General features: G+C 43.9%; 1 protein-coding gene across 12 annotated transcripts in view; it reads right to left on the reverse strand.

The window, feature by feature from the left end:
• Nucleotides 1-23,074, reverse strand: part of LOC127003517 (GTPase-activating protein CdGAPr-like) — a 247,603-nt gene that overhangs the window by 20,424 nt on the left and 204,105 nt on the right. The gene's annotated exons all lie outside the window — the stretch shown is intronic.

Consider the following 23,074-nt stretch of genomic DNA (forward strand, 5'->3'; position numbering starts at 1 on the left):
TTGTTGGGTTTGTTTGTTAGTGTGGATCGTTAACTAGAATAACTAAACCAGTTCTGGGTGAGTCAAGAGAGAGAGAAAGAAGAAAGGAAGGAACGAAGGAAAGATAATCAGCTGTGTGTTAGTTAGTGAAGTAAGAAGAAAGAAAGAAAGAAAGAAAGAAAGGAAGGAAGGAAGGAAGGAAAAATAATCAACTGTGTGCTAGATACTTGACACACAAACGCACACACACACACACATACCCTTGCTACTACTACTACTACTACTACTATTATTACTACTACTATAACCATACACACACATACACACGTACCACAGACAGCCGGCACCGGAAACATTTATCTATCTATGTATCCTTTAAAATGTGGCAAGTCGGATGCTACTGAGAATGAGACAAAGAAAGAGAAACAAAGAGAGCCACGTACGAACACACAAGCAATACTTAACATAACATACATACATACATACATCTAACCTTCCTTGACCTAATAAGAGAAGAAACAAGTCTGGCAAATACATACACACATGCACACACAAACAGTATAGTACACACACATACATACACATACATATCCACACATACATAGGAATTACCAAATGTATGTAGGCCTGTCTATCTATCTATCTATCTATCCTCTAACGGTGTTGATTTCGAGACCAACTATACCTATCTATCTATCTATCTATCTATCTATCTATATAACTAGCTAGCTATCCTCTGACGGTGCTGATTTCGAGACCAACTATACCCATCTATCAATCTATCTATGTCTATCTATCTATCTATTTTCTGACGGTGGTGACTTTGAGTACTACTAACCGGCGGCGACACGTCAGTAACCACAGGAATACTAACACAACCGTAACAGTCAGCGAGCCATCTTCAGCCACCTTCCGCACGCGACGCTGAATATGCAACAGGGCGCCGCGGAGACCCGAATACCAAAAGCAAGGTTAATAAGATGCCGAGCCACAACGATGCCAATTTTGTCCCTCCGAGCGCGCGCCCAAGGGTGGAGTTGGGCTATAAAAGGTGCGGGTGGGTCGTTGGTAACACTGCTGCATCCTTCTTCGTCTTCGTCGTCGACCTCAACCTCCTGCTGCAGTGTTACCATAAGGCTATCTTTGTATCGTACTCGAAACACTGCATTGGTTTTAGACTCACAATTGTCGTACTCACAGGTAAATAAAAGTCTTGTCAAACCATTACTAGGCTCGTAACACTACCCCGTCATGGAAATACTAACACAACAACCTCTACCAAAGCCTTATTTTCACATTCATGGTGCAAAAGCCTTGTCAAACTATCACCAGGCTCATAAAACTACCCCCCAATGGAAAGCCTTATCAAATGTTTGTGTGTGTAAGCCGTGAAATGGTTGAGATAATGGCCTTGTAATCCTTCCCATCCTTGCTTTTGGTTCATGGGAAAATAACTAACAAATAAGAGTTACAGTGGGAATAAACTCGACATTAGCATCGCCACGGGAAAGGATATAGTGACGAAGGTTGTTGAATTAAAGGATTGGGTGAGTTAGTAAGCCTTTCCATCCTCGCTTCTGGTTCTAAACGAGGAAACTAACAAGGAAAATATATATAGAAGGAATAAACACTGCCTCGCCACCCCTACACCCCCACAGACAGGTAGTTAGCAAGAGACAGGTAACAGAGACAGAAGACATAAGGGAAAGAGACAGATGAGACAGGAGGAAGACAGACAGAAGATAGACAGATAAATAGGTGAGGAGGTAGAGAAAGACAGGTAGAAGAGGTAGAAGACAGAAGGGAGAGAGGCAGATGACACAGGAGGAAGAGAAAGAGACAAGATAGACAGGTAGATAGGTGAGGAGGTAGAGAAAGACAGGTAATTGAGGTAGAAGACAGAAGGGAGAGAGGCAGAAGAGACAGGAGGGAGACATGGAAACAGAAATGGACAGGTATTGGTAGATGAGGAGGTAGAGAAAGACAGGTAATTGAGGTAGAAGACGGTAGGGAGAGAGGTAGATGAGAGACAGGAGGGAGACAGGGAGACAGAAACGAACAGGTAGATAGGTGAGAAGGTAGAAAAAGACAGGTAGATGAGGTAGAAGAGACAGGAAGAAAACCCCCCCCACCTACACACACAACCACACACCACCACCATAATATAAATACGAGAAATGTTGAATAGCAAGAATAAACAAAATGAAGTGAGTCTTGAATCCATTAGGGGAGTGCATTTAAAGATGAAAGAAGAGCATCAAGAAGGAGGTTATGTGTGTGGGTTTAGAATCTCTTACGCTTTATACTATTGGGGTTTGTGAGACGAGAATTGGCATAGTGTGGATGAGAACTGTATTAGATGTGATGGTGGAATTAAAGTGGATTCAGAATCTCTATACGTATGACTCTTTAATGGAATCAGAACAAATATAAGAGGAAGACGAGAGATCAAGAGGAAAAATAATATACTTTCCTCTTTATTTTGCTTTTTAGTTTAGAAAGGAAAAGAGGAAGAGGAAAAGAAGAAAAAAAGAATGAATGCAATTGATGTTTTCCTCAAAATAACCAATGAGAATATTTAAGAGGAAAAGAGATGAAGAGGAAGAGAAAAAAACACATACTTTCCTCTTGATTTTGTTTTTACTTATATAGGAGGAAAGGAAAAGAGGAAAGATGAGAAAGAAAAACATAGATGAAGAGGAATAAGAGGAGACAAAAACGATGCATAAAGAGGAAAGGAAAAATGGCAGACTTTCCTCTTGATTTTGATTTTAAAGAGGAAAGGAAAAGAGGACGAAGAAAAATTAAAGCAAGATCATAATTTACGTTTTTTTTTCCTGTAAATAACCAATGAAAATATTTAAGAGGAAAACAAGAGATGAAGAGGAAGAGAAAAAAAAAACATACTTTCCTCTTCATTTTTATTTTTTGTTTAGAAGGAAAAGGAAAAAGAGGAAAAAAAGAAAAGGGACATGTTTTTCCTCTTAAATGAACAAGGACAAAATTCAAGAGGAAAAAAGAGGAAAAAAATACATGTGATTCTCCTCTCCTCTTGATTCAGGTTTTCATTTTCGCCAACAAAGAGGAAGAAAAGGAGAAAAAAACATAATATTCGTTTTATTCAAGAGGAACAGAAAAGAGGAAAAAGAAGAGGAAAGAATACATGTAGTTTTCCTTTCCTCTTGACTCAGGTCTCTCGTTTTCGCCCGCAAAGAGACCATAACAATATCTAAGAGGAAAGAGGAGGGGAAACTGCGCGCTGTTATACTTTCTCGGCCCTTGCTTAAAGAGGAGTTGTGGTTTGTTGGCCAAGAGGAGGAAGAGGAGGAAGGCAGCGTATCTTTAAGAGGAGGAGGAAGAGGAGGAGGTGTACTTAACTTTACCTGTGCTTGCCTCTTCTCTCTCTCTCTCTCTCTCTCTCTCTCTCTCTCTCTCTTGTTTCCTCCGAGCTGTTTCTTTCCTCCCCGTCTCTCTCTACCTCCTGTTTGTCTCTTCCTTTATCTGTCTCCTTCCTATCTACCTTTTTTCTTATCGTTTCCTCCCTGTCTCTTTCCCCCTTTTCTCCCTTTTGTCTCTCTACTTCTACCTCTTCTTTCTCCTCTTCCGTCTTTTTCTTACTATAAAAAAATACGCCCGCTTACCTTACCTCTGTCTCCTAATTGTTTCTTACCTGGCTGTTATTCTCTTGCCACACACCTGTACTTCTCTCTCTCTCTCTCTCTCTCTCTCTCTCTCTCTCTCTCTCTCTCTCTCTCTCTCTCTCTCTTACCTGCCTCTTCTCAGGTAAACAATCAGTGCAAGATAACACTCGTGGGAACATTTAAGAAAGAGAAAATAAGAGTGGTCACCTTTGATGCTGGGTCCTTATCTCAAGTGCTCTCTCTCTCTCTCTCTCTCTCTCTCTCTCTCTCTCTCTCTCTCATTTTTCTCTTTGTTTTATAGCTTCTAAGTTTCTTCCATCCTAAACCCTCTCTCTCTCTCTCTCTCTCTCTCTCTCTCTCTCTCTCTCTCTCTCTCAATTTACCGCCAAAACTCATAATGTAGAACAGAAATTCGTTTTAATACATCAGTTTAAGCTTGGCAAACTTTGTATATAGATAGATAGATAGATAAATAGATAGATAGATAGATAGATAGATAGATATAGATAGATAGATAGTTCCTTTTATACAGTATCCACAGAGTAAGCTATTGAAGTTATATATACAGTTAGTGGAAAAAATATATAGTAAAATAATAAATAAAAATAATAGAAGTTGTGACGCAAAAGAAAAAAAGAAAAGAAAATGAAAAAAGAAAAAAATAGAAAAAAGAAGAAAAAATGGAAAGGAAAATGAAAAAAAGAAAAATATAGGAAAAAGAAAATGAAAAAAATAAAGAGAAAAAAATGGAAAAGAAAATGAAAAAGAAAATGGAGGAAAAAATAGAAAAAGAAAATGAAAAACAAAGAAAAAAATGGAAAAAATAAAATAAAAAGAAAGAAAATAGTGACGAAAATCCTACACCGTGACTTTTTTTTTTTTTGGTGAACGCGAAGGTGAAAAAAAAAGAAGCGAGTCATGAAAAATTTTGAAAGACCGCGAGTAAAAAAATAAAATAAAATAAAATGACAGGAAAAGGAAATAAATAAAAAAATGTGTGAAAACCGCGAAAAAAAAAGAAAAATGGTGAGAAAATGGGAAATACAGTGAAGGACGAGAGAGAGAGAGAGAGAGAGAGACTACAGCGCTTCACTACGATCATCAAAGCGTAGGAGGAGGAGGAGGAAGAGAAGGAGGAGGAGGAGGAGGAAGAGGAGGAGGAGGAGGAGTACCCAGGTGTGAGATGTGGGCGTGGGTGTGGGCGTTACGTTATGTGGGTGACGCCCCTTGTACCACCACCATCACCACCACTACTACTACTACTACTACTACTACTACTTCTACTACTAAGACGCTCTCCTATATTCAGTATCACCACCACCATCACCACCTATCTATCTATCTATCTATCTATCTGTCTGTCTATAATACCATCACCACCACCACCATCATCACCATTCATGCATTCACCTCCATCGTTATCACCACTAACACCATCCTCACTACCCTCATCACCACGGCTTCCCTCCTCCTCCTCCTCCTTCTCCTCCTCCTCCTCCTCCTCTTTCGCCACCTGTCCATGAAGTGCTCAGGTGTTCCTCTCTCTCTCTCTCTCTCTCTCTCTCTCTCTCTCTCTCTCTCTCTCTCGTCGTCCGTGTCGGTTGGTGTCCTTGGCCTCGTGTGTGTGCGTCTGTGTGTGTGTGTGTGTGTGTGTGTGTGTGTGTGTGTGTGTGTGTGTGTGTGTGTGTGTGTGTGTGTGTGTATGTGAGATAGCCTTAAGTATGACAAAATGTGATTGCTAGTGGAGGAGGAGGAGGAGGAGGAGGAGGAAGAGGAGGAGGAGGAGGAGGAAGAGGAGGAGAAAAGAGTGCTGGAAGCGTGAGGAAGAGAAAGAGGTATAGAGAAAAGCAAATAAAGAAGAAGAAGAGGAGGAAGAGGAGGAGAAGAAGAGGGAAGAGGAAGGAGGAGGGAAGAAGAGGAAGAAAGGGAAGAGAAAGGGAAGGAAAATGAAGGGGAGGAAAGGAGAGAGAGAGAGAGAGAGAGAGAGAGAGAGAGAGAGAGAGAGAGAGAGAGAGAGAGAGAGAGAGAGAGAGAGAGAGAGGACAGGTGACGTCATCTTAACACCTGAGCAAAGGGGTCGCACTCTCCTCCTCCTCCTCCTCCTCTTCCTCCTCCTCCTTTGGCCCACTTGTGTGTTGCGTGTAAGTCTCTTAATCTTCCTCCTCCTCTTTTTTTCTTTTTTATTTCCTCTTTTAATTCTTTTTCTTTATTTTTTCTCTCTCTCCTTTTCTTCCCTTTTTTGATATAACGTTTTTTTTATTGATTTTCCTCTTCCTCTTCCTCTTCTTCTTCTTCTTCTTCTTTTTCTTCTTCTTCTTCCTCCTCCTCAATTTCTCTGGTTCTCTCGTCCTTGTCTTCATAATAATCAACTCCTCCTCCTCCTCCTCCTCCTCCTCCTCCTCCTCCTCCTCCTCCTCTTCCACGTTACCTGAGACACATAACATCGTAGTAACGCCAGGTGGTAGGTGTGTGTGTGTGTGTGTGTGTGTGTGTGTGTGTGTGTGTGTGTGAGAGAGAGAGAGAGAGAGAGAGAGAGAGAGAGAGAGAGAGAGAGAGAGAGAGAGAGAGAGAGAGAGAGAGAGAATATGGTTGTCTTGTATACTGATTGCTTGCGTCCAGGTGTTGAGAAGGAGGAGGAGGAGGAGGAGGAGAAAAGACTGTTTCTCTCTTCGGCCACGCCCATCCAGATGTTCTCTCTCTCTCTCTCTCTCTCTCTCTCTCTCTCTCTCTCTCTCTCGCAACAGGTGATCGGTAGGAGAGAAGAAGAATGAATGAAAAAAGGAAGGGAGAGAGAGGGAGAGAGAGGAAAGGAAGGAGAGAGGAAAGAAGGGAAGGGAGGAAGGGAGGAAGGAAGAAGAGGAGGAGGAGGAGGGAAGAGGAGGAAAGGTAAATGAAAGGAGGGAATGAGAGAACTAAAAAAACAATACCCTTTCATCTCTCTCTCTCTCTCTCTCTCTCTCTCTCTCTCTCTCTCTCTCTCTCTTTTGTATTTAAAGGTCTTGGATGTTCGGGTCAGGCATGTGTGAAAAGTGAGAAAAAAGAAAGAAAAAAGAAAGTGAGCGAGAAAGAAAGAGAAAAGAAAGAAAGGAATGAGAAAGAAGAAAGAAGAAAGAAAGAGAGAGAAGAGAGAGAGAGAGAGAGAGAGAGAGAGAGAGAGAGAGAGAGAGAGAGAGAGAGAGAGAGAGAGAGAGAGAGAATGGAAATAAGAAAAAGAAGAATGCGAAGAATGAGAGAGAAAGCAGAAGAAAGAAGAGGAGGAGGAGGAGGAATAAAGAGGAGGAGGAGAAAGAAAGAGAAAGAGAGATAACAAGCAATACAGACCGATAAATGAGGAGACAAGAAAGAAAGAAGATAAAGAATAGATAGAAGGAAATATGAATAAAAGTGAGGAATAGAGAAAATAAGCAATAAACAGAGGAATAACAGGAAAAGAAAGTGATAGATAGATAGATAAGAAGAAAGAAAGAAGGAAACAGAGTGGAAGGTTAAAGAAATGCAAGGAGAGATAGAGAGAAGGAGAGAAGGAGAGGATAAGAAAAATATGCAATAAACAGAGGAATAAAAGGAAAAGAAAGAGACAGATAGATAGATAAGAAGAAAGAAAGAAGGAAACAGAGTGGAAGGTGAAAGAAATGCAAGGGAGAAGGAAAATAAGAGAGAGAAAGGAGAGAAGGAGAGAAAAGAAAAAGTGGGAGAGAATTTTGGATGAAATGAAAGGTATGCAAATGAGATAGACACATAACAAAGGAGAGAAACAAAAAAGGAAAGAACAAAAAAAAAAGGAGAAAAAAAGAGAAGAAAGAAAATAATGATAGAAGGAAGAGAAAGAGGAAATGGACGACCGAATGAAGGAAGGAGCGAAAGAAGAAAAAAGAAGATTAAAAGAATGATGAAAAAAAAACTGCAGAGGAAAATAAAAAAATTGCAAAAGAAAACGAAGAAAAAAAACATGAAAAAATGAGAAAATGAACAAAAATAAAAATAAAAAGATAAAGAAGAAAAAAATGAAAAAATGCGAAAAAAGAAGAAATAAACATGAAAAAAATGAAACTGAGCGAAAAAAAGAAGAAAAAAAAAGATAGAGAAAAAAGAATATACTGGTCACGTGATTTAGAACGAACGTCAACTCAAAATAGCCTTTTCGTCTTGGTTTAAGGAGAGTTAAATCAATTTGGGTACAGAATGCAGTCTCTCTCTCTCTCTCTCTTAATACAGAAGCTTATAGTCTTTATTTTATTGTTTTCTTTACTTCTCTTTCTCCTTTTTTCTTCCTTCCATTCCTCTCTTTTCTTCTTCTCCTCCTCCTCCTCCTCCTTTTTCTCCCTTCCTTTCTTCCTTTTACTTCTTCTCTTCCTCCTCGTCCTTTTTCTTCCTTCCCTTCCTCTCTTTTCTTCTCTTCCTTCTCCTTTTTCTTCCTTCCCTTCCTCTCTTTTCTTCTCTTCCTCCTTCTTTTTTTCCCCCTCCCTTACTTTCTTTACTTCTTCTTCTGCTTCTTCTTCTCCTAGCCCTTTTTCTTCCTTCCCTTCCTCCCTTTACTTCTTCTTCACCTCCTCCTCCTATTTCTTCCTTTACTTCTTCTTCTTCTTCTTCTTCTTCTTCTTCTTCTTCTTCTTCTTCTTCTCCTCTTCCTCCTCCTCCTTCCCATATCTCCCCATACCTGTAAATTCCGTCACCTAATCTTCACCAGGTAACCAGGTTCGACTAATGAGCGAAGGACACGAGGAATAGCAGGTGGGTAACACAGGTACTGATAAGGTGTGTGTGTGTGTGTGTGTGTGTGTGTGTGTGTGTGTGTGTGTGTGTGTGTGTGTGTGTTAGAGGAAAAAGAAAATGAAGAAGAAGAAGAAGAAGAAGAAGAAGGGAATCATAAAAATCAGAAATGGAAAAAACTATGAAAAAAGAAAGGAAAAGAGAAAGAAAAGAATGAAAAAAAAACCAGACTAAATTCATTACTAGAGTGGAGGGGACATACACAACAACAACAACAACAGCAACAACAAAAACGACAAGAGCGAATAGACAAAAAAACAAAACAAAGATAAAAAAAGAAAAGAAAAAGAAAGAATAAAACAGTAAAGACCAAAGAGATTTATTTATCAGAGCCAAACGAGGTAAAAAAACAAAACAAAAAAACGAATTCAAAGCGAAGAAAATAAAATAAAATAAAAATAAAACAATAAAGTAAAGAAAAACAAACAAAACAAATAAACAACGAATCTTATCAGAGCAAAACGACAAAGAAAAACAGAGAAAACAAGTAGAGTAAAAGAAGAAAAGAAGAAAAAGAAAAATAACATAACACAACAGTCGGTATCTTGTGAAGTTTTGCAGGAGGAGGAGGAGGAGGAGGAGGAGGAAGAGGAGGAGGAGCTATCACGAAATTAACCTCAAAACACACACATACACACACACACACACACACACACACACAGCCTTATATAAGTGTACGACCGAAGACAAAGTTCGAAAAAAGAAAAAAATGAGAAAAAAAGGGGAAGAAAAAAAAGTAGAATGAAAAAAAAGACGGAGATGAGTGAGAAAAAAAGAAAAGGAAAGGAAGGAAGGGATGGAAGGAAAGAAGGAAAGAGGAAAGGAAAGAACGAATGTAGGAACGGCGGGAAGGAAGCTCAAGGGCGTTCACCATTTACAACATTGACTTCAAAAAAATATCGGGTTTCTCTTTTAGGAGGAGGAGGAGGAGGAGGAGGAGGAGGAGGAGCGGCTAAGATCAAGAGGAATTGGATCTTGAACTTAAGGTAAAAATAAACCACATGAGAGAGAGAGAGAGAGAGAGAAAGTTGAGCCTTCCATATAAGTCAAGTCTTCATCACAAACCAGACAGCCTCTCTCTCTCTCTCTCTCTCTCTCTCTCTCTCTCCTCTCTCTTTGCCTACAGCCTTCATTTCCATCCTTCTCCTCCTCCCCCTCCTCCTCCTCCTCTCCACTTATCCCTCCATCAATACCTTCCTCCCCTCTTCCTCCTCCTCTTCCTCCATCCTTGCACCTTTCACACGCTTATTCCTCCTCATCCTCTTCCTCTTACTCTTACTCTTCGTCGTCGTTCTCATTCTCGTTGTCATGTTCCTCTCTCTCTCTCTCTCTCTCTCTCTCTCTCTCTCTCTCTCTCTCTCTCTCTCTCTCCTCTCTCCTCTCTCCTCCTCCTCCTCCTCCTCCTCTTCCTCCTCCTCCTCCTCTTCCTCCATTTCTTCCTCTATATTGCCACTTGATAGCTTGAAATTCTCCTCCCTAGGCACTAAAAGAGGAGGAGGAGGAGGAGGAGGAGGAGGAGGAAAAGGAGGAGGAAAAGTGAAATAGCAGCACCCACCACCAAGTTTCTCTCTCTCTCTCTCTCTCTCTCTCTCTCTCTCTCTCTCTCTCTCTCTCTCGTAAATAAAATTGTTTGCCTCATAATTTATAAACAAAAAAATGGAGGAAACGGAGAAAGGGAGAGAAATGGAGAGAGCGAGAGAGAGCGAGAGAGAGAGAGAGAGAGAGAGAGAGAGAGAGAGAGAGAGAGAGAGAGAGAGGTGAGGGAGGGGTCACAGCTTCCGGAAGTGACGTTAACCTGTAGACAGTGACCTCCTCCTCCTCCTCCTCCTCCTCCTCCTAATTTTACTCGCCTTCTTCCTCCTCCTCATCTTCTTCTTCCTCATTCCTCCTCCTCCTCCTCCTCCTCTTCCTCCTCCTCACTGTTACCATCGCTAACACCTCCCATATGTAGTGTTACCAATGTCAACAGCCACGCCTCTCTCTCTCTCTCTCTCTCTCTCTCTCTCTCTCTCTCTCTCTCTCTCTCTCTCTCTCTCTCTCTCTCTCTCTCTCTCTCTCAAGCAATGGTACTTTTTACGGCTCCCGGATCACCCTCTCTCTCTCTCTCTCTCTCTCTCTCTCTCTCTCTCTCTCTCTCTCTCTCTCTCTCGTAAAGACACACGCTCTTTCTTTACTCACCTGCTTGCCTCCTCCTCCTCCTCCTCCTCCTCCTCCTCCTCTTCCTCTTCCTCCTCCTCCTCCTTCACGTCAGTACCCTCCGCTATCTGGCGTAACCAACCCTCCTCTTCCTCCTTCTCCTCTATCACTCACACTCTTGTTTACCTCTTCTCCTCCTCCTCTTTCTCTTTCTCTTTCTCTTTCTCTCACACCCGCGAAATGGTACCAATTCTTTCTCTTTCTTTTTTTCTTTCCTTTTTCCTCCTCCTATTTTAAGATTTGTATGTTTTTTCCTTTTTCTCGTCTCTTCTTTATTCGTTATTTCTTTCCTTCCCTCCTTCCTTCCTTCCTACTTTCCTTCCTTCCTTCCTTCTCATTTCTATGCTTTTCCTTCTACTAAAAATCGTGTACCTTCCCATTTTCTACTTTGATTCTATTTTTTTTCTTCTTCTTCTTCTCCCATTTTCTACTTTGATTCTATTTTTTTTCTTCTCCTTCTTCTTCTCCCATTTTCTACTTTGATTCTTATTTTCTATCTTCTTCTTCTTCTTGTTCTTCTTCTTCTTCCTACATTGCTCAGGCGTCTCTCAAAACACCTGCAATTTTTTTTTTTATTCCATCACCTGCTACACTTTTGCGGAGGAGGAGGAGGAGGAGGAGGAGGAGGAGGAGGAGAAGGAGGAGGAGGAGGAGGAGGAATAAGTTAAAGTCATGTATTTATCATTAATTTTCCGTCATGTTTCTTCCTCCTCCTCCTCCTCCTCCTTCTCCTCCTCCTCTTCCTCATCTCCATATTTTACTTCTCCCATCCTCCTTTACCTCCCTCATAACCACGAAAATCTCTCTCTCCCTTCCTCCTCCTCCTCTTCCTCGTTTCTTCCTCTTCGTAATGGTAAAGAGAGACCTATAGAGTTGACGGAGGAGGAGGAGGAGGAGGAGGTAATGTTGAAGGAGGTTGTGGAGAGGAGGATTATAGGAGATTTCATGTGGGAGGAGGAGGAATAGGAGGAGGGGGAGGAGGAGGAGTTGTGTGTGGGAGGAAAAAGAGAAAGGGAAAGGGAGGAGGGAAGGACAGCTAGAGAAAGGGAGGAAAGTTTAGGGAAGGGGGGGAGGAGGAGGAAGGGAAGAGGAAGAAGAGGAGGAAGAAGAGGGCGTGACTATTGAAATAGAAAGGTAAATGAAAGGGGAGAGAAAGGGGGGGAAGGGGGAAGGAAGGAAGGGAAGGGAAGGGGAAGGAAGGGAAGGGAATAGGTAGGCTGCCCATCACTTACCTAATTTTCCCTCCCCTTCCTTTCCTCCCCATACCCATAAATCCCACTCAAACAGCCCCCCTTTCTCTCTCTCTCTCTCTGTCTCTCTCTCTCTCTCTCTCTCTCTCTCTCTCTCTCTCTCTCTCCTCCCCTCAAATCACTCTTGCACTTACTGTGATTGCCTTAAACTCTCTCTCTCTCTCTCTCTCTCTCTCTCTCTCTCTCTCTCTCTCTCTCTCTCTCTCTCTCTCGGTATTTCTTCTTTCCTTATCTGTAAAATCTTTCCTCTTAGTTTTCCTTTCCTTTATTTTCTTCTTCTTCTTCTTCTTCTCCTGTTCCCATTCTCGTAGATACCTCCTCCGCATTCTCCTTAATCTCCTCTTCCTCCTCCTCCTTTTCCTCTCTTCCTCTAAACTTTTTCTTCTTACCTCCTACTCTTCCTCCTCCTCCTTCGTTTCTTGTTAAGTCTCCGGAACATTCTCGTTTTCTATTCTCTCTCTCTCATTTCCCATTTTCTTTCTGGTCTCATTTTTCTTCCTTTCTCCTTTCTTAATCGTTTTTATCTTTCCTCCTTTAAAACAATCTTCAAATTTATCTTCTCTCTCTCTCTCTCTCTCTCTCTCTCTCTCTCTCTCTCTCTGACACACACACACACACACACACACGTCCCTAAGGTCATATAACCCACATGCCTCCTGCCCTACACACACACACACACACACACACACACACACACACACACACACACAATAAATCTTCATAGGGGACAAAAAAAGGTCATATAAGGTTGTTGTTGTTGTTGTTGGAAGAAGAAGAGGAAGAAGAGGAGGAGGAGGAGGAGGCTATACGTATGCACAATAGCCAAGCATCAAGTCAAACAAACAGACGCACAAACACACATACAAACACAAACAGATAAATAAACAAACAGAAACAGCGTGACCTTTTGACTCGTGAGCGGGCGAAGTGGCGAAGGGGGGGGGGGGGGGAGGTGGGGGAGAGGGGGGAAGGGAGGGGCTGAGTTAGGGGAAGAGTGAGGGGAGGGAGAGGGGAAAACGGAGGGGGGAAGGGCAGAGAGTGGGGGGTAGGGAGAGGGGGCAAAGAAGGGGGGGAAGGGAGGAGGGGGAAACGATAAGGGAGATGGAAGGGGAAGGGAATGGAAGGGAAGAAGAGGAAGAAGAGGAAACTAGAACGAAAAGAAGTTGGAAAGGGAGAAGGGAAGGGAAGGGAAGGGAGTATAAAGAGGGAAGAGAGGAGTAAAGGAAGAAGTGGGAAGGGAAGGGAAGGGATGGAAGGGAAGGGAAAGGATGGGAAAGAAGAAATCAGATGAGGAAGGGGTGTGAAGGGCAGGGAAGGGAGAGGAGGGAGAAGGGGAGAGGAAAAAAGCAGAGGGCGGGAAGAGGGAGAAAGAAGAAGGGAAAGAAAGAGAGAGAGAGGGATGGGAAAGAAGATGGGAAACAGTGGAAGAAGGAAAAGAAGAGGTAGAAGATAAAAATAGAGGAAAAGATTGCAGGGTGAAACGAAGAGAAGGGAACGGAAGGAGAAAGAAGAGGAGGAGGAGGAGGATGCGAATCTACTGCGAATTGAGGATGAAAAAGCGGATAAGAGGGATGATGAAGGATATGGAATGCGATGAGGAGGAGGAGGAAACATAGAAACATGGACTAGCAGGCAGCAGAAAGCCTGTTGGCTCATTACTAGGCTGCCTGCGTTCAGTGATTCAATCAATCCGTTTGCCATAGGAGTGGCTTGCAGGGAAGGATTAAAGCACTTGTGTATCTACTCTTGGGTACGTTCAGTTCACTCCCGATGCAGCAAAGTGGCGATCAATGCGTTTCTTGAAGGAGTTGATGGTCTCTGCGCTAACCACTTCTGCAGGAAGGCTGTTCCAGTGGCGAACAACTCTATTCGAGAAATAACTCCTGCCGATGTCGGTATTGCATAGCTTTGCTTGAATTGTTTTTCCGTTGTTTCTTGTTCTCAGGTTAGTTTGTAGCGTGAAGAGCTTGGAGTGATCAACGTTGCTGAGCTTGTTCAGGTACTTAAAGACTTGTATCATGTCTCCCCGCTCTTCATAGGGCTTCGTCCTCAGTGATGGTATCATCTTCGTGGCGCGGCGCTGTACTCTCTCAAGTAATTCAATGTCTTTCCTGTAATTTGGAGACCAGAATTGCACGGCGTATTCCAGGTGGGGCCTTACCAGCGAATTATACAAGGATAACATAACTCCCGGCGTCTTGTATTCGAAGTTCCTCGCTATGAACCCAAGCGGACTTGCAGTGTTTTGTTTGCTTCAAGTCACTGTTGATGGTGACCCCGAGGTCTCTTTCCTCTTGCACTACATGTAGTGGTTCGCCACCCATGTGGTATGTGTGGTTGCTGTTTCTGGATCCGATATGCATTACTTTACATTTGGTAGTGTTGAAGGACATCTGCCATTTTTCCGACCACCGAGTGATCAGGTCCAGGTCTCTCTGGATAATTTCGCAGTCTGCCGTCGTGAGGGCCTTCCCACCCACCTTTGTGTCGTCGGCAAATTTTGAAAGATTGGATTTCAATCCTAGTTCTAGGTCGTTGATATATATGATGAAAAGTATGGGTCCCAGCACTGACCCCTGTGGCACTCCACTTGTGACCGGGAGCCACTCGGAGGCCTGTCCGTTGAGTACAACTCGTTGTTTTCTTCCAGTGAGCCAGTCTTTGATCCACGCTGTCAGATTGTCGCCTAACCCCGCCGACTTGAGTTTCTTGAGGAGTCTTTCATGTGGCACTTTGTCAAAGGCTTTTTGAAAGTCTAGATATATAACATCGCTGGGGATATGATTATCCCAGTTTTCATAGATAACTTGGAAGAAGTCCAGTAAATTGGTTAAGCATGAGCGCTTATTCCTGAAACCGTGCTGAGCATCGGAAATGATGTTGTTGTCTTCAAGGAACCTAACGAGTTTGTCTCTGATGATCTTCTCGAGGATTTTTCCCGCCACTGAGGAGGAGGAGGAGGAGGAGGAGGAAGAAAGTAGATAGGAAGATAAAAAAAAAAGAGGTCAGAGGTGGCTTGGGGGCTTTTGCTGATGGTGAAGAGGAGGAGGAGGAGGAGGAGGAGGAGGAGGAGGAGGAGTGCACTTCCCCAAACTTCCGTTCCCTTGAGGCATGAAAGGGTTGGGGAACATTAAAAAAAAAAAATAAAATAAAAAAAAAAAAGAAACGTTTCCCCTAAAAACAAATTTGATCTCTCTCTCTCTCTCTCTCTCTCTCTCTCTCTCTCTCTCTCTCTCTCTCTCTCTCTCTCTCTCTCTCTCTCTCTCTCTCTCTCTCTTACAAACACAAATAGACGAATGAATAGAAGAGAGAGAGAGAGAGAGAGAATGCCAGCTCCAGATGAAGAAAATGAAGAAGAAGAAGAAGAGGAAGAAGAAACATATAAGAAAGAAGAAGAAGAGGAAAAACGATGAATGGAAAAGCATTGTCAGCAGAGAAAGGTTTAAAGAGGAGGAGGAGGAAGAGGAGAAGGAGGAGGAGGAGGAGGAGGAGGAGGAGGAAAGAAAAAAAAGGAGAAGGACCGAGTTTGCGAATTACGAGGAAGACATGAAGGAAGAAAAAAAGGAGAAAAGAAAAAGAAAGAAGGGAAATGATTTGAAGGAGGAAAAGAAGGAAGGGAGAAGAAGAAATAGATGATGATGGAGATAATGAGAAAGAGGAAGAAGAAGAAGAAGAGGGAGAAGAGAGGAAATGTGGAGAATGACAACAAAGAAAGAGAATTGAAATATAAATGATGGAGATAAAGAGATAGAAGAAGAAGAAGAAGAAGAAGAAGAAGAAGAAGGAGAAGAAGGAAAACATTAAAATCAGCAATAAAGAAATTATGAAAAAGAAAGAAAAAAAAGAAAATGAGAAAGAAAGAAAAAAAAACCAATACCAGACTTATTTTCTTTAAACCCAAAAGAGCAAGATTAGGACACGACTCTCTCTCTCTCTCTCTCTCTCTCTCTCTCTCTCTCTCTCTCTCTCTCTCTCTCTCTCTCTCTGTGTGTGTGTGTGTGTGTCATATTCGTGTTTTGTTTCATTTTCTTATCTTTGTTGTGTCTGAGAGAGAGAGAGAGAGAGAGAGAGAATGAATGAATGAAAGAAAGGAAGGAAGGAAGGAATTATGGTAAAACTCTCCCGTTCCTCTTCCTCTTCCTCTTCCTCCTTCCCTTCCTTCCTTTCCTCCCCATTTATCTCCCTTCACCCACATTCCCCATCCATTAATCTCCCCCATCTGACTCTTTCCCTCCCCTCCCCACCTCTCCTCCTCCTCTGACTCTTCTCCTACTCCTCCTCCTCCCCCCTTCACACTCCAGAAATCCTGTACTCCCCTCCCCATTCCCCTTATCTCCCCTTCCCCTCCTCCTCTTCTCCCCATCTCCCCACAGTAAAAACCACACACACACACACACACACACACACACACACACACACACCAATTTTTTCCTCCTACTCTCGCAACCTACACCTCCCCCCCTCCCCCCATTTTTACCTCCCTCCTCCTCTCCCCTCCTCCTCCTCCTCCTCCTCCCTTCTCTATGTTGAAAGTGCCGGTTCAATTAATTTAAAACAAAGCGTCTTTCTGATCTATTTAACGTGTGTGTGTGTCTGTGTGTGTGTGTGTGTGTGTGTGTGTGTGTGTGGCTCCCCCGCACACACACACACGCACACACACACACACACATTGTCGAACTTTCAAAATGATTCTCTCGTAATGAAGTTTGATAATGTAGAATTTCCCTCCCTTCCCTTTCCTCCCTTCCCTCTCCTCTCTCATTTTTCTTTTTTTTTTCTTTCTCTTCGTTTCTCACCTTCTCCCTCTTTCGTCTCTCCCTTCCCTTCCCTCCCCTTCTCTCTCCTCTCTCATTCTCTTCTCTCATTTTTCTTTCTTTCTCTTCGTTTCTCCCCTTCTCTCTTTTACTCCCTTCCCTTCCCTTCCCTCTCCTCTCATTCTCTTTCTCCTTTTTCCTTTATGTCTCTTTGTTTCTCCCCTTCTCTCTTTTCCTCTTCCCCTTCCCTTCCATTCCCCTCTCTCATCTCTCTCTCCTTCCCTTCTTTTTCCTACCTTTCTCTACTTTTCTACCTTACCTTACCTTACATGTTTACCTTGCTTTCCTTCTCTTACCCTCCCTTATCTTACCTTACCTATACCAAACCACCCTTAGATCCACCTCCACTCCACCACCACCACCACCACTACCACCACGACCTTCTCCTCCCTCTCCACCCCCACCTCCACTTTCTCTCCCCCTCCCCTCCCCCCCCCATCACCCATCACCCACCGCCAACAACAACACCACCACCACCATCATCACCACCACCACTAACACCATCATCACCACACACACACACACACACACACACACGGCGTTCTTATTGCGCGAAACGTGACAAGCAGAAACGAAAAGGAGGAGGAGGAGGAGGAGGAGGAGGAGGTGACGCTGCCTGACACCATCCTCGCCGCCTGCCTCAAAAGGGTGCCAGGGAGTGCCAGGGTGAGAGAGAGAGAGAGAGAGAGAGAGAGAGAGAGAGAGACTATTGATAAAAAGTAAGGAAGATAAGGGAAGCCGTAGGAGAAGGAGGGAAGGGAGGGAGAGAAAGAAGGAAAGGGAGGGAAACGTAAAGGGAGGTGAAGGAAGGGAAGGGAGGGAATAGGTAAGGAAAGGTAAGTTAAGGAAGAGATGAAGGAAGGGAAGGGAAGGGAAGAAGGGAAGGGAGGGAGGGAAGGGGTAAGGGAAGGGAAGGAAAGGAAAGGTAAGGTAAGGTAAGTTAGGGAAGGTTAGATATGGGAAGGGTGAAGGGGAGGGAGAGAGGGACTGGGTGAGGTAAGGTGAGAGGGGAAGGTAAGGTAAGGAAGGGGGTTTGGGAAGCTTAAATAGGGAAGGGGTGAAGGGAGAGGGGTGAAGGAAGAGGTGAGAGAAGGGGTGAGGGGAGAGTAAGGTAAGGAAGGGGGTTTGGAAAGGTTAATTAAGGAAGGGGTGAAGGGAGAGGGGTGAAGGAAGAGGTGAGAGAAGGGGGAGGGAAGGGGTGATGATGGGAAGTCAGAAGGGGTGCGCGTGTTGACAGGTTGATTACAGGTATGTCAGATCCCATCACCTGACCTCCTCCTCCTCCTCCTCCTCCTCCTCCTCCTCCTCCTCCTCCTCCTTCCTCTTCCTCCTACCTCGATTTCTACTCTCTATCTCCCCTCTTTGATGTGCGGGAGATAAAACAAGAAGGAAGAGGAGGAGGAGGAGGAGGAGGGAGGTAAAAGAGGAGGAGGAAAAGAGAAATAGGTCCGATTTGTTTCCTCACTTCTCTCACAAATGGAGGAAAGGAGGAAAAAAAAGAGGTGTTGGAGGGAGAGAATAATTCCTCCATTCTTTCTTTCTTGGGGAGGGAGAGAAAAAAGGTGTGAGAGAGAGGAGGGAAAAAGTGGGAGAGAAGGTGTCATGCTCCATCTCCTCCTCCTCCTCCACCTCCTCCTCCTCCTCCTCCTCCTCCTCCTCCTCCACATCGCAATTAAGAAAAAGTAGAACACTCGATTTTGCACTAGAAGACTTTTGCAAGAGGAGGAGGAGGAGGAGGAGGAGGAGGAGGAGGAGAGAGGGAGAATGGAAGGGGAGAATATTGCAAGGAGAGAGAGGGAGGAAGATTTTGCAAGAAGAGGGAGAGGGAGAGAAGGAGGAAGAGAGGGAGAGGGCGTGGGAGGAAAGAGTGGGAGGGAGGAGGGAATGAATGGAGAGAAGGGAGGAAGGGTGGAGGGAAGGAGAGGAAGGGAGGAGGGAGGGAGGAGAGAATGAGAAAAGCAGAGATACAATATAATGAGGAGGAGGAGGAGGAGGAGGAGGAGGAGGAGGAGGAGGAGGGGGAAGAGGGAGGGAGAAATTAATGGAGGAGACAAGACATAATAAATAAGAGAAACTGGAGATAACGATGATAATAAAGAATGAAGAGGAGGAGGAGGAGGAGGAGGAGGAGGAGGAGGAGGAGGAACACAAGGAAACACAGAGGAAGAACAAACAACTCGATTGAAGAAGAAGTGTTTGGCTTCGTGCGACGAGAATCTTTTACCACTTATCTTCAAATTGTGATTCCTTATTGTTCTATTTCATCGATCAATTGTAAAGTAATCTTCCGCATTAATATCACTGGATCCTTTAAACATCTTAGACACTTCTATTAGATCGCCTCGCATTCTTCGTTTTGATAGGCTGAATAAATTTACTTCTTTAAGCTTTTGTTCATATGATAAATTTCTCAACCTAGGAATCATCATTGTTACTCTTTGTTGAACCCGTTCCAGCTTTTCTATGTTTTTTTTCTGTAATAGGGAGGAGGAGGAGGAGGAGGAGGAGGAGGATAACATAATATTTCCTCCCTTCCTCTTCCATATGACCAATACACCAATAAACTCCCTCTTCCTCCTCCTCTTGCTCCTCCTCTTACATGACTTCCCGTGGCCACTCCCTCCAACCTAATATGGTCGTCCTCCTCCTCCTCCTCCTCCTCTTCCTCCTCCATTCCTTTACTGTCCCCTTCCCCTTCCTCACTAGCCCTAAATTCCCCAATTCTCTTCCTCTCCCTCTTTTTTTCCTCCTCCTCCTCCTCCTCCTCCTCCTCCTCCTCCTCCTCCTCCTCCTCCTCCTCCTCCTCCTCCTCCTCCTCCTCCTCCTCCTCCTCTTCCTCTTCCTCCTCCTCTTACGGTCGTACCTCTCCGTATGGGAAGGAAGACGGAAGAGTGATAAGAAGGGAGGAGATGGAAGAGTTGGAGGAGGAGGAGGAGGAGGAGGAGGAGGAGGAGGAGGAGGAAGAGGAAGAGGAGGAGGAGGAGGAGGAGGACAGGATGCAATGGAGATGATGGGAAGGAAAAGGGTTAGGAGAGAGAGAGAGAGAGAGAGAGAGAGAGATGAGATTCAGGATTAGGAGGAAAAGAATAAATATTGAGAAGATAAGGAGGAGGAGGAGGAGGAGGAAGACACGCCCTCCACTTCCTCGTCTCTCTTTGTGTGCGTCTCTCTCTCTCTCTCTCTCTCTCTCTCTCTCTCTCTCTCTCTCTCTCTCTCTCTTTCTCTCTCTCTCTCTCTCTCTCTCTCTCTCTCTCTCTCTCTCTCTCTCTCTCTCTCTCTCTCTCTCTCTCTCTCTCTCTCTCTCTCTCTCTCTCTCTCTCTCTCTCTCTCTCTCTCTCGGTAATAAGGGAAAAGGTAAGGTATCAATTCACATTTACCTGGAGGAGGAGGAGGAGGAGGAGGAGGAGGAGATGGAGGAGGAAGAGGAAGGGAGTTTGATGACATAATATTTCCTCCCTTTCTTCTCTTTCCTTCTCCTCCTCCTCCTCCTCCTCCTTCTCTCCCTCTTCCTTCCTCTTCTTCTCCCTCCCTTCTTCTTTCTCTTCAAGTTTCCTATGTCAACCCTTTCTTTCCTCCCTCTCTTCCTCTCTCTTCCCTCCCATTCTCTTTAAATTTCTTCCACTTCCCTTCATGTCCCTCCACTTCCCTTCTTTCTCCTCTTCGAAATCAAGTGTTATTTTCTCATTTATTCTCCTCTTTATTATCATTATTGCTTTCCCTTCTCTTTACCTTTTAGAAATCGAGTAATTTTCCCCTTCTCTCTCTCTCTCTCTCTCTCTCTCTCTCTCTCTCTCTCTCTCTCTCTCTCTCTCTCTCTCTCTCTCTCTCTCTCTCTCTCTCTAACAGACTCAATTTGCCTGCCCCAAAAAATTACAGGTCGTCAAACGGCTTTAGGTTAATTAGTAAGATGATAATGATGACGATGATGATTTTAACTGAACTGAAGGGAAGGGAAGGGAAGGGAAAGTTAAGAGAAAGGGTAAGGAAGGGATGGTTAGGGAAGGGTGTAGGGAAAGGAGGATGAAGGGAAGGGAAGGGAAGGGAAGAGAAGGGAGGAGAAAGGGTAAGGAAGGGATGGTTAGGGAAGGATGTAGGGAAAGGAGGATGAAGGGAAATGATGGGAAGGGAAGGGAAGGGAAGGGAAGGGACGGAAAGGAAAGGGAAGGGAAAGGAAGGGTAGGGAAGGAAGGGAAGGGATGGTTAGGGAAAGGAGGAGGATGGGAAATGAAGGGAAGGAAGAGAAGGGAAGGGAGGGAAGGAAGGGAAGGGAAGGAAGGGAAGAGACTATGCATTGTAATCTCTCCTTTCTATATATTCCCCCTGCTTTCCTCTTCCTCTTCCTCCTCCTCCTTCTCCTCCTCTCTTTCTTCCTTCTGTCTTCTACTCCTTCCCTTCCTTTATCGTTTTTTATTCTTTGTTCTTCCTTCCATGCTTTCCTCTTCTCTTCCTTTCCTTCACTTTATTAATTTTCCTCTTTCCTTTCAATACACTTTCTTTTAAATATCAATCTTTTTCCTCTCTCTCTTTATTCTTTTTTTTATTTCCTTCACTTCATTCATTTTCCTCTTTCCTTTCAATACACTTTCTTTTAAATATCAATCTTTTTCCTCTTCCCCTATTTATCCTTTTCTCTATTCCCTTTTCTCATTTTTTAATTTCCTTCAATCTTTCTCTTCTTTATTTTTTTTTGTATATGTTCTTTCAGCCTCCTCCTCCTCCTTCTCCTCCTTTCTACTGCTCCTTCTCCTCCTCCTCCTTTCCTTCCCTCCTCCTCTTCCTCCTTCTTTTCTCTGTGTACCTCCAAAAATTCTTCTCCCATCTCTCCTTCATTCCCTCTCTCCCTTCCTCTTTAAATTCCATTCATACTTATTTGCTTTCTTCTTCTTCCTCTCTTTATCTTTTTCTTCATTTTCATCAATCTTTCTCTTCCTCCTTCTCCTTCCCTCCTCCTCTTCCTCCTTCTTCTCTGCGTACCTCCAAACTTTTTCCTCCTGTTCTCCTTTTTCTCTTTCTTTTTTCTTTCTTTTTTCTCTTTCTCTTTATAGATAACCATGTCTCTTCCACCTCTCTTCCTTCCTTCTTCTCCTCTTTTCCTCCCTCTTTATTTATTCCATTCATCCTTCCTTGCTTTCTTCTTCTTCCTCTCCTTATGCTTTTCTTCATTTTCTTCACTCTTTCTCTTCCTCTTTATTTTCTTGATATGCTGTTTCACTCTCTTCCTCCTCCTCCTCCTTCTCCTTCCCTCCTCCTCTTCCTCTTTCTTCTCTCTGTGTACCTCCAATTTTTTTTCTCCTATCTCATTCACCTGTCAAATAGAACACACACCTGTCCTCCCTTCCTTCCTCCCTCCCTCCTTTTTCTCTCCTCCTCCCTCCACATTCTCCCTCCCTTTTCATTCCATTTCCCTTCACCCCAAACAATATACTACCCCCCTCTCCCCTTTCTCCCCCTTTTTCCTTCTCCCCTTCCCCTGAATATACACTTCCTCCCCTTCCTCTCCCCCTCTCTCCCCTTCCCTTTCACAAACACTACCATTCTTATCTACCACACCCATCACCACACTCCCCTTCCCTCCCCCTTCCTCTCTCTCTCTCTCTCTCCCCCATCACACACAAAGCATAAAGCGAAACATTCTCCCCTTCATTCCTCCCCTCTCCCCACCTCTCTCTCTCACTCCCCTTCTTCTCCCCTCCCCTTCCTTCACCCCATAATCAGTCCTTCAACTCCTATTACTTTCACTTATGCACAGAAAGGTAATTGATTTTAGGGAAGTGAAGGGAAGGGAAGGGAAGGGAAGGAGGAGGAAGGAAAGGGAAGGAAGACAAGGAGATAGAGGAACTAATGGTAATGGCAAGAGAAGGAAGAGGAGGAGGAGGAGGAGGAGGAGGAGGAAAATGAAGGGAAGGAAGAAGAGGTAAAGAAAGGAAGGGAAAAAACGAGACAATTCTAATACGTTTTGCTTGAGGGGAACACACACACACACACACACACGCTAGATGGATTACTTCAAAACTGCTGAGGAAAATTGCTATGCCTGAGGAAAGAAAAGGAGGAGGAGGAGGAGGAGGAGGAGGAGGAAAGGAAGCAATAAAATAACGACTTGAAGCTTCTGCATTGAGTAAGAGAGAGAGAGAGAGAGAGAGAGAGAGAGCAAACAACTCACAAACAGATCGAGGTTTGTAGAGACTCCGAGCCTTTCTCTCTCTCTCTCTCTCTCTTTTTTTCAGTATCTTCGAGGAAACCATTTGTGTGTGTGTGTGTGTGTGTGTGTGTGTGTGTGTGTGTGTGTGTGTGTGTGTGTGTGTGTGTGTGTGTGTGTGTGTGTGTGTGTGTGTGCGCGCGCGCGCGCGCAAACGAGAGAGGCAGGAAGGAAAGGAGATGAGGAAAGAACACTGGTAAAGCTTCTCCTCCTCCTCCTCCTCCT

The sequence above is a fragment of the Eriocheir sinensis genome, chromosome 25 (assembly GCF_024679095.1).
Source record: "Eriocheir sinensis breed Jianghai 21 chromosome 25, ASM2467909v1, whole genome shotgun sequence".
Taxonomy (NCBI): Eukaryota; Metazoa; Arthropoda; class Malacostraca; order Decapoda; family Varunidae; genus Eriocheir; species Eriocheir sinensis.